The sequence below is a fragment of the Leptonychotes weddellii genome, chromosome 13, assembly GCF_054177405.1.
Source record: "Leptonychotes weddellii isolate Sample4059 chromosome 13, ASM5417740v2, whole genome shotgun sequence".
Lineage (NCBI taxonomy): Eukaryota > Metazoa > Chordata > Mammalia > Carnivora > Phocidae > Leptonychotes > Leptonychotes weddellii.
In genome coordinates, this window is record NC_138381.1 from 5,726,951 (window position 1) to 5,735,266 (window position 8,316).

An 8,316-nucleotide genomic window follows, 5' to 3' on the forward strand; every position below is an offset into this window, starting at 1 on the left:
TAAATATACTTTCTCTTCCTTTAATTTTCTTAATAATGTTTTCTCTTCTCTAGCTTACTTTAAGAATACAGTGTATAATAATATATATAATATATATATGTATAATACAAAATATATATTAATTGGTTGTTTATCTTATCAGTAAGGTCAACAGTAGGCTGTTGGTAGTTAAGTTTTCAGGGAGTCAGAAGTTATATGTGGATTTTTGATCATGTCGGGGGTTGGTGCCCCTAATCCTCATGTTGTTCAAGGGTTGACTATAATATGGATGATGTAACTTTTTCTTTTTTTCTTCTCTGTTTTTTTTTTTTGACAGAATTGCCTCCATTGACTACCATACAAAAGAGTAATTCACAGATTTTAAAAACATATATTAAAATGTAATTACAAATTATTTTTTCTATGGTGTTTAATGATATTTTTGTTAACATTTAATAATTTGAATAACTTAGCTTTTTAAGGCAGTTTTATAAATGCTGTAACCAAACTTTTCTGAAGAGCTTCCCATAATCAGTCTGTTTTCCCCCCTGTTCACATATTCATCGAGGATTTATTATGAGGAATTAGCTCCCATGATTATGGAGGCTGAGAAGTCCCACAGCTGGCCTCCTGCAAACTGAGGACCCAGGAGAGCTGGTGGTGTAGTCCGGTCTGAGTCTGAGAATCAGGGGAGCTGATGGTGTACATCTCAGTTCAAGGGCAGGAAACCACTGTCCCAGCAGAGGCAGGCATGCAGGGGGCAAAATGAAGCCTTCTTCCTCTGCCTTTTTGTTTTATTCAGGCCCTGGGTGAGTTGGATGAAGCCCATCCACATGAGGGAAGTCAGTCTACTTTAGTAAGTCTGCTGATTCAAATGCTAATGTTTTCCAGAGATACCCTTGCACACACATCCAGAAATAATGTTTTACCAGCTATTTGGACACCCTTTGGTCCAGTGTAGTTGACATAGAAAATTAACCACCATGGTCATTTTTCTTCTAAATAAATAGTAGAACAGTATGTGCTCATGTTAACTATATGCTCTTTCTCTTTTTATTAAAAAAAAGAAAAGGAAACTTAGAGAAATGTTGAAAAAAATGAAACCATGAGCAGCTGTATACCTTTCACCCAGATACACCAATTGTTCATTTTTGATACATTTTCTTCATTTGCCTGATTTAGTTTTAATTAATTGATTGATTGGTTTTTTTGTTGCCACTGAATGATGTGAAACATTATCAGGCTTTACTCCAAGTATACATGTTGGACCTCCTTGACGATTGATCGCTTTGGGCTATTTTCCCGTGTGGCTCCAAGCGAACCCACCAGGCACATTGGCAGCTACATTCACAGCTTATATGCAGACATACACCTTTGTGTCTCCAGCTAAAACCTATCCACCAGGCTTCAAATCTATGGGCTGTTCCCACCAAGCTCAACACATCCAAGATGGCATCTGTGCTATGCTCCACAGCCTGGTCTATCCTGTCTTCCTTCACTCAGTTCTCTCACGTGTGTTCATCCTGTCACATCAGTTTTCTCTCCCCAAATCCAGTCTACCGTTGAGTCTTGTTGATTTTACTTTATAAAAGTTTGTCTTTTTAATATCGCTCAACTTTCCGGGAAAGCTGATTCGCCTCAAGGAATGGAATGATGCTTCACTGCAGAGATAAAGCCCCATGAGTCTGACATCACCACGCTGACCTCTGCCTCAAAGCAAGCCCCCGGAAGTATAGGCTGCTGATAGGTCTGCATCTTCTGGTGGCTGCTGACCCGGTTGCATGGGGAGATGGTGTCTGAGTAGTGCATGGATGACAGGAAACCGGAAGACGGTAACTTAGCTGCCTTCTTTTTCCCCCATGTGGCTTTAACTCCCCTGGAATTTTATTTTATTTATTTTATTTTTATTTTTTAAAGATTTTATTTATTTATTTGAGAGAGAGAATGAGAGACAGCACAAGAGGGAAGAGGGTCAGAGGGAGAAGCAGACCCCCCGATGTGGGACTCGATCCCGGGACTCCAGGATCATGACCTGAGCCGAAGGCAGTCGCTTAACCAACTGAGCCACCCAGGCGCCCTCCCCTGGAGTTTTAAAATACACTGTGGATCACCTTTTAAAGCTCCTCCGGAAGCCAGATCTCATGGACAGCTTTTAGTCCACGTTGGGACGTGGTGAAGAGTCAGGGTGTGTCGGTCACTGGCCTGAACGTCAACTGGTCAGGGGAGGCCTGTCACCACAGAGCAGGTGACCAGCAGCTGTTATCCATACTGCTGTTTCAAATGCTCTTTTCAAATTGCAGGTCTGATTATGACAAAATCTCTGATGTAATACCCATTGCTTTTTGACTGAAAATTTAAATATTAGTGCAGCTTGTACTGGCCGACAGGTGCCATGCCCTATCCACTGCTTGCTCGTACATGGCCAGTCTGCCCTCCTTATGCCCCATGGACCGTTTCCCAGTCCTTGAGTTCCGTGTCATCTGTTTCCTCCTGAAACAGTTCACTTTCTATTTGCCTGGTTACCTCCTGCTCTTCTTCCTACCCATCATCACTTTCTCAGAGAAATTTCCCCCCAAACTTTCTTGCCTTGAGTCCAAATTATCTCATTATATGGTCTCATGACATAGCATAGCCATCTAGGATATTATTTTTAGAGTTTAAATTTTATATTTATTTGTCACATTCCCTTACTGGCTGTTTTCTTCCCTAATATATATTTATAGCTAAGAAGCCAAATGCACCTATTAACTTCTCTGTTTAATTCAACATGGTTTCACCACTGCCCAGCATAGTGCTAGAATTGAGCGTTCTTGAATGAATAACTAAAATTCTCAATTCTGAGATAAAACATTTGACTACTTCCTGGGGAAACAATCTTAGGAGCAAATATCTTCCTCATAACTACTTATCTAAACCACCAAATAAATAAATAAAATATGTTTTATATGATTTTGCTTGATTTTTCAGATGCCACAAGGGGCAAATAATATCGGGATCTAAGTGTGTCAATAATTAAGCCATTGAAGTAATTCCAGGAATCCCAGCTATTGGTTTAGAGCAGGATAAGCAATATATTTTGATTTCCTCTCCTTCAGAGTGAATGTATCCAGCTAAGGATTTTAACTGAAGCTGGTGGTTGGTCAGAAAACATAAAATAAGAGTGTTCTTTTCCTTGGACTTCAGAAAGAAAATATCAGACCACAGAGGTGATTTTTAATGAAACTATTGTAAAGAATTGGTTGCTGCCATTGATTTTTCCTAGCAAAATACCAAAATATGAGTTGGTACAATTAGAAGCAATTGTGCTATATTGTATTCCCCATAAGAGCTTTTTCTCCGTCTAAATAGAAATTGAGTCTCAACAAGAAAATAATCTTTGAGCAAATCATATTTGGAAATATATTCAAAAGAATAAAATTGATAATATTTTAGACTTAATATAGTTCATCTTGCTTTTGAGTACTATTTTATATGCCTTTTCATATAGCTATATTTTCTCCCCCAAAATTGACATTTAACTCACTTGAAATAACAATATATTGAAAAATAAACCTTTTTTTAAAAAGTGTGCTTCCTTCAGACAACTCTAAACATTTGGAAAAATTCATGACTATTCTCTGAAACAAATACAATAAAGAATAAATGTGTTAACTGCATTTCATATGGTTAAAGATTATGTGTTTGGAATTCATATTTAGCTTTTGCTAGACTCAGAATCAGGTTTTCTCTAGTTAGGAGAGGCATTTCTTGATTTCTTTCACTCACTTTCTTACTATCAAACTTAGACCACCGATGTACGAACATTTTAAAATATTCAGTTCTACAGGAAATATTTTTGTATGAGCCAATGTTTGTCAAACTTGAAGTTAGTTATTTTGCAGAAATACCTTATTTTGTGAAGTAGGGCATTAACACTATAAATAGTACAGGAATTGTACTCTTTAAAATCAGGGTGACATGGGATATCCTTTCTCATTTTGTCTATCATAAATTTTATTAAATCAGAAGCAAAGAAGTATCCTGCTTTATTTAGTCTCATCTACTTTTTCTTTTTTTTTTTTTTTAAGATTTTATTTATTTATTCATGAGAGACAGAGAGAGAGAGAGAGAGAGAGAGAGGCAGAGGGAGAAGCAGGCTCCCAAGGAGCAGGGAGCCCGATGCGGGACTCGATCCCAGGACGCTGGGATCATGACCTGAGCCGAAGGCAGACGCTTTAACCATCTGAGCCACCCAGGCGCCCTAGTCTCATCTACTTTTTCTTAAACATATCGTATTTAGAAATGATAGGGAATCAGAATAATAATTTGTTGAGATAGGATAGGAAGCATACCCACACAGATAGAAGTTCCAGTGGATAGAATGCTCTGAGTGGCTCTGTTACCGTGGTTTTTCATACTGCGGGACCACCATGATCATCACTATGAGTGATATGCATATGAAAGTACGTTAGTGCTTTTAGTCCATATTATCAACATAGAGTCTTGCATTTATCTAAAGATGTTGTAAATAATGAAAACCTAAATGATGTTTATCCAACTAAATTTCCTATTTTTTCCAAATACAAATGTTTTTTGGAATGTTTTATGGAAATCTTTTTTTTTTTTTTTAAGATTTTATTTGTTTATTTGAGAGAGAGAGAATGAGAGAGAGCACATGAGAAGGGGGAAGGTCAGAGGGAGAAGCAGACTCCCTGCCGAGCAGGGAGCCCGATGCGGGACTCGATCCCGGGACTCCAGGATCATGACCTGAGCCGAAGGCAGTCGCTTAACCAACTGAGCCACCCAGGCGCCCTATGGAAATCTTTTTATTAAAATATAATTTTAATATACTTTCATTAATTGAAATGTTTTTCAGAGTACATTGTCATTAATAGACTTGTTTTTCCTGATTTTTTTCAGACCACCTGCTAGGGACTTCCAAATAGCTGTCCTTATGTAATACTCAATATTTAGAAGTAAAAATACATTTTTCCAATGATGTAAATTACATTTCTCTTCTTCATTGAGCTGATGGGTTAAGCTGCCTCCCATTTACCCAGCTTTACAGTAAAGTTAATACTTTGGAGGTCTTCAGGCCTCCTACCCATCAACATTGTTTAATTTGGCCTTTGATATTAGTAATTATCAGTGGAGCAGAGAGCAAGGAATTTTGCCTCTGGGCGCCCATATTTTGGACGACAGTTATTAAAGTTTTCAAGTTTTCCCTGTATGCTGAATGCACATAGATGTCCACTTCCATTACTCGCTCTGAGCTCACTGGCACCTCTGCTGTCCTTGTGCTCAGGCCACGCGGGCCTCCTCACCTTTCTTGAAACCCCCAGGCACCCTCACCTTGTAGGGTGTTCGCATTTGCTTCTCTTTCAGCCCCGAAGACCTAACCGTACGGACTCCAGCTCCACACAGCCCCATCCCCAAGGGCTTAGAGCATCTGCTGCAACGTCCCTGTTCCTGCTAGGTCTTCCCTTATTTGCATATTTAAAATTGCCGTGGTCATCACAAGACCTTATCCTCCTGTCCTCCTGAACATTCCTCCCTAATCCTGTTTTTCTCCGTGGAACATATCATTGTCACATCCACAGTACAGTGCATTCCATGTATTTACTTTTTTAGTACTACATGTTTCCTCCCAACCATAACCATCTAAGGGCAGAGATTTTTTTGCCTATTTTGTTAGCTCCTGGCTCCCCCAGACCTGAAGCAGTGACTGATAGCTGGCCCATGATAAATATATGCCTCCTGGATAAATGCGTTCGTTCAGCAGTACTGAAACTCATGATTTTGGCACCTAGTTAATAAGAAAAATCTAGTTAAAACAGAAGGACAGATAGTGAGTGTTATTGATTACACTGACCCGTGGGCCACGTAATGAGCTGGAATGCTGCTGAGAGGGTGTGCGGTCTAGCACAGTTTGTCCGGAAGACCGAAGTTACTGCTTTGTCTGGCTGAAATTGCTCTTCCGTTGTGGTCAAAAGAAGTGCAGTCAGTCCCTCAGCATGTGAGCACAGGATAGTCCACCTTTTCTTTCTGTCCCGCATCCTTCCCTGATTGAAGAATCATCAGAAACTCTTTAAATGTTAGCAATGCACAGCCATTCTAAAATGAGAGCACGCATGACTTGTCCTCTTTTCCCCTTCTCCAGTCAGGATTCTGGTGCCTCCATTTCTATTGCTAAAGCTGTTCTAATTGAGACCTGTATCATATTTTGCCTGGATGGTTGCAATAGTTTACTTACATTTTACTATCTATCGAGAAGAAAACACATTTCAAAATAGTATGTGAATATGTATTTTAAACAGTAGTATATTTATATAGTTATATCCATACGTTTTCTAATAATTCAGCGTTGTTACAGAATAATTCTATTTGGCCTCGTTATGCGATTGATTGATTGATTTATTTATTTATTTATTTATTTATTTGACAGAGAGATAGAGAGAACAAGTAGGCAGAGAGGCAGGCAGAGGGAGAGGGAGAAGCAGGAGCCCGATGCGGGGCTCGATCTCAGGACCCTGGGACCATGACCTGAGCCGAAGGCAGCCGCTTAACCAACTGAGCCACCCAGGCGCCCCTGTTATGTGATTATTTTAATATAGTTCTCCATGGTTTATTATACAGAAAATGACTGTACAACTGGCTAGTCCCTCATTAAAAATTATGTAAGAATAAATTACTCCTCGGGCGCCTGGGTGGCTCAGTCGGTTAAGCGGCTGCCTTCGGCTCAGGTCATGATCCTGGAGTCCCGGGATCGAGTCCCGCATCGGGCTCCCTGCTCGGCGGGGAGTCTGCTTCTCCCTCTCCTGCTCCCCCTGCTTGTGTTCCTGCTCTCGCTGTCTCTGTCAAATAAATAAATAAAATCTTTAAAAAAATAAAATAAAATAAAAAAATAAATTACTCCTTTTACCTTTTGTGTCCTACAAGCCGCCGGCGGCGCCGCCGAGTGAGGGGACGCGGCTTGGCTGGGCGCTGCGCCCCAAGGAGGCGGCGGAGGAGGGCAGTTCCCGGCCCCAGGCTCACCCCAGCGCTCCAGGCCGCTCGGCCCCCATGCCTGCCCGCCCGCCCTGCCGGAGCCCCAGGTGACCAGCGCCACGTCCAGCCAGGTGGTGGGCACTGAGCCTCTCGACATCAAGGCAGAGCCAGCCAGCCCTGACAGCCCAAAGCGTTCCTCGGAGACCGAGACCGAGCCCCCCGTGGCCCTGGCCCCTGGGCCAGCTTCCACCCGCTGCCTCCCAGGCCACCAGGGAGAGGAGGAGGGGGAGGGGGCTGGGCCTGGCCAGCAGGGTGGCGGGAAGCTGGTGCTCAGCTCCCCACCCAAAAGCCTCTGCCTGGTCTGTGGGGATGTGGCCTCGGCTACCACTATGGTGTGGCGTCCTGTGAGGCCTGCAAAGCCCGCTTCAAGAGGACCATCCAGGGGCGCCTGGGTGGCTCAGTCGGTTAAGTGGCTGCCTTCGGCTCAGGTCATGATCCCAGGGTCCTAGGATCGAGCCCCGCATCAGGCTCCCTGCTCAGCAGAGAGCCTGCTTCTCCCTTCCCCTCTGCCTGCCACTCTACCTACTTGTGCTCTGTCAAATAAATAAATTTAAAAAAAAAAGGACCATCCAGGGGAGCATCGAGTACAGCTGTCCCGCCTCCAACGAGTGCGAGATCACCAAGCGGAGACGCAAGGCCCCCCAGGCCTGTCGTTTCACCAAGTGCCGGCGGGCGGGCATGCTCAAGGAGGGAGTACGTCTGGACCGTGTCCGAGGGGGGCGGCAGAAGTACAAGCGGCGGCCTGAGGTGGACCCGCTGCCCTTCCCAGGCTCCTTCCCTGCTGGACCCCTGGCGGTAGCCGGAGGCCCTCGGAAACCCGTCCCTGTAAATTCACTGGTGTCCCACCTGCTGGTGGTTGAGCCTGAGAAGCTATATGTCATGCCCGACCTGGCGGGCCCTGGAGGACACCTCCCGGCTGTGGTTACCCTCCTGTGACCTCTTTGACCGAGAGATTGTGGTCACCATCAGCTGGGCCAAGAGCATCCCAGGCTTCCCGTCACTGTCACTGTCTGACCAGATGTCAGTCCTGCAGAGCGTGTGGATGGAGGTCTTGGTGTTGGGTGTGGCCCAGCACTCACTGCCACTGCAGGATGAGCTGGCCTTCGCCCAGGACCTGGTCTTGGATGAAGAGGGGGCGCACGCTGCCAGCTTGGGGGAGCTAGGGGTTGCATTGCAGCAGCTGGTGAAGCGACTGCGGGCGCTGAGGCTGGAGCGTGAGGAGTACGTCCTGCTGAAGGCCCTGCCCTGGCCAGTTCAGACTGTGCACCTTGAGGATGCTGAGGCTGTGGAGCGGCTGCGAGAAGCTCTACA

General features: G+C 44.0%; 1 pseudogene; it reads left to right on the forward strand.

Moving 5' to 3' along the window:
* Positions 1–4,388: 4,388 nt before the first annotated feature.
* Positions 4,389–8,316, forward strand: part of LOC102725738 (steroid hormone receptor ERR1-like) — a 7,787-nt pseudogene continuing 3,859 nt past the window's right edge.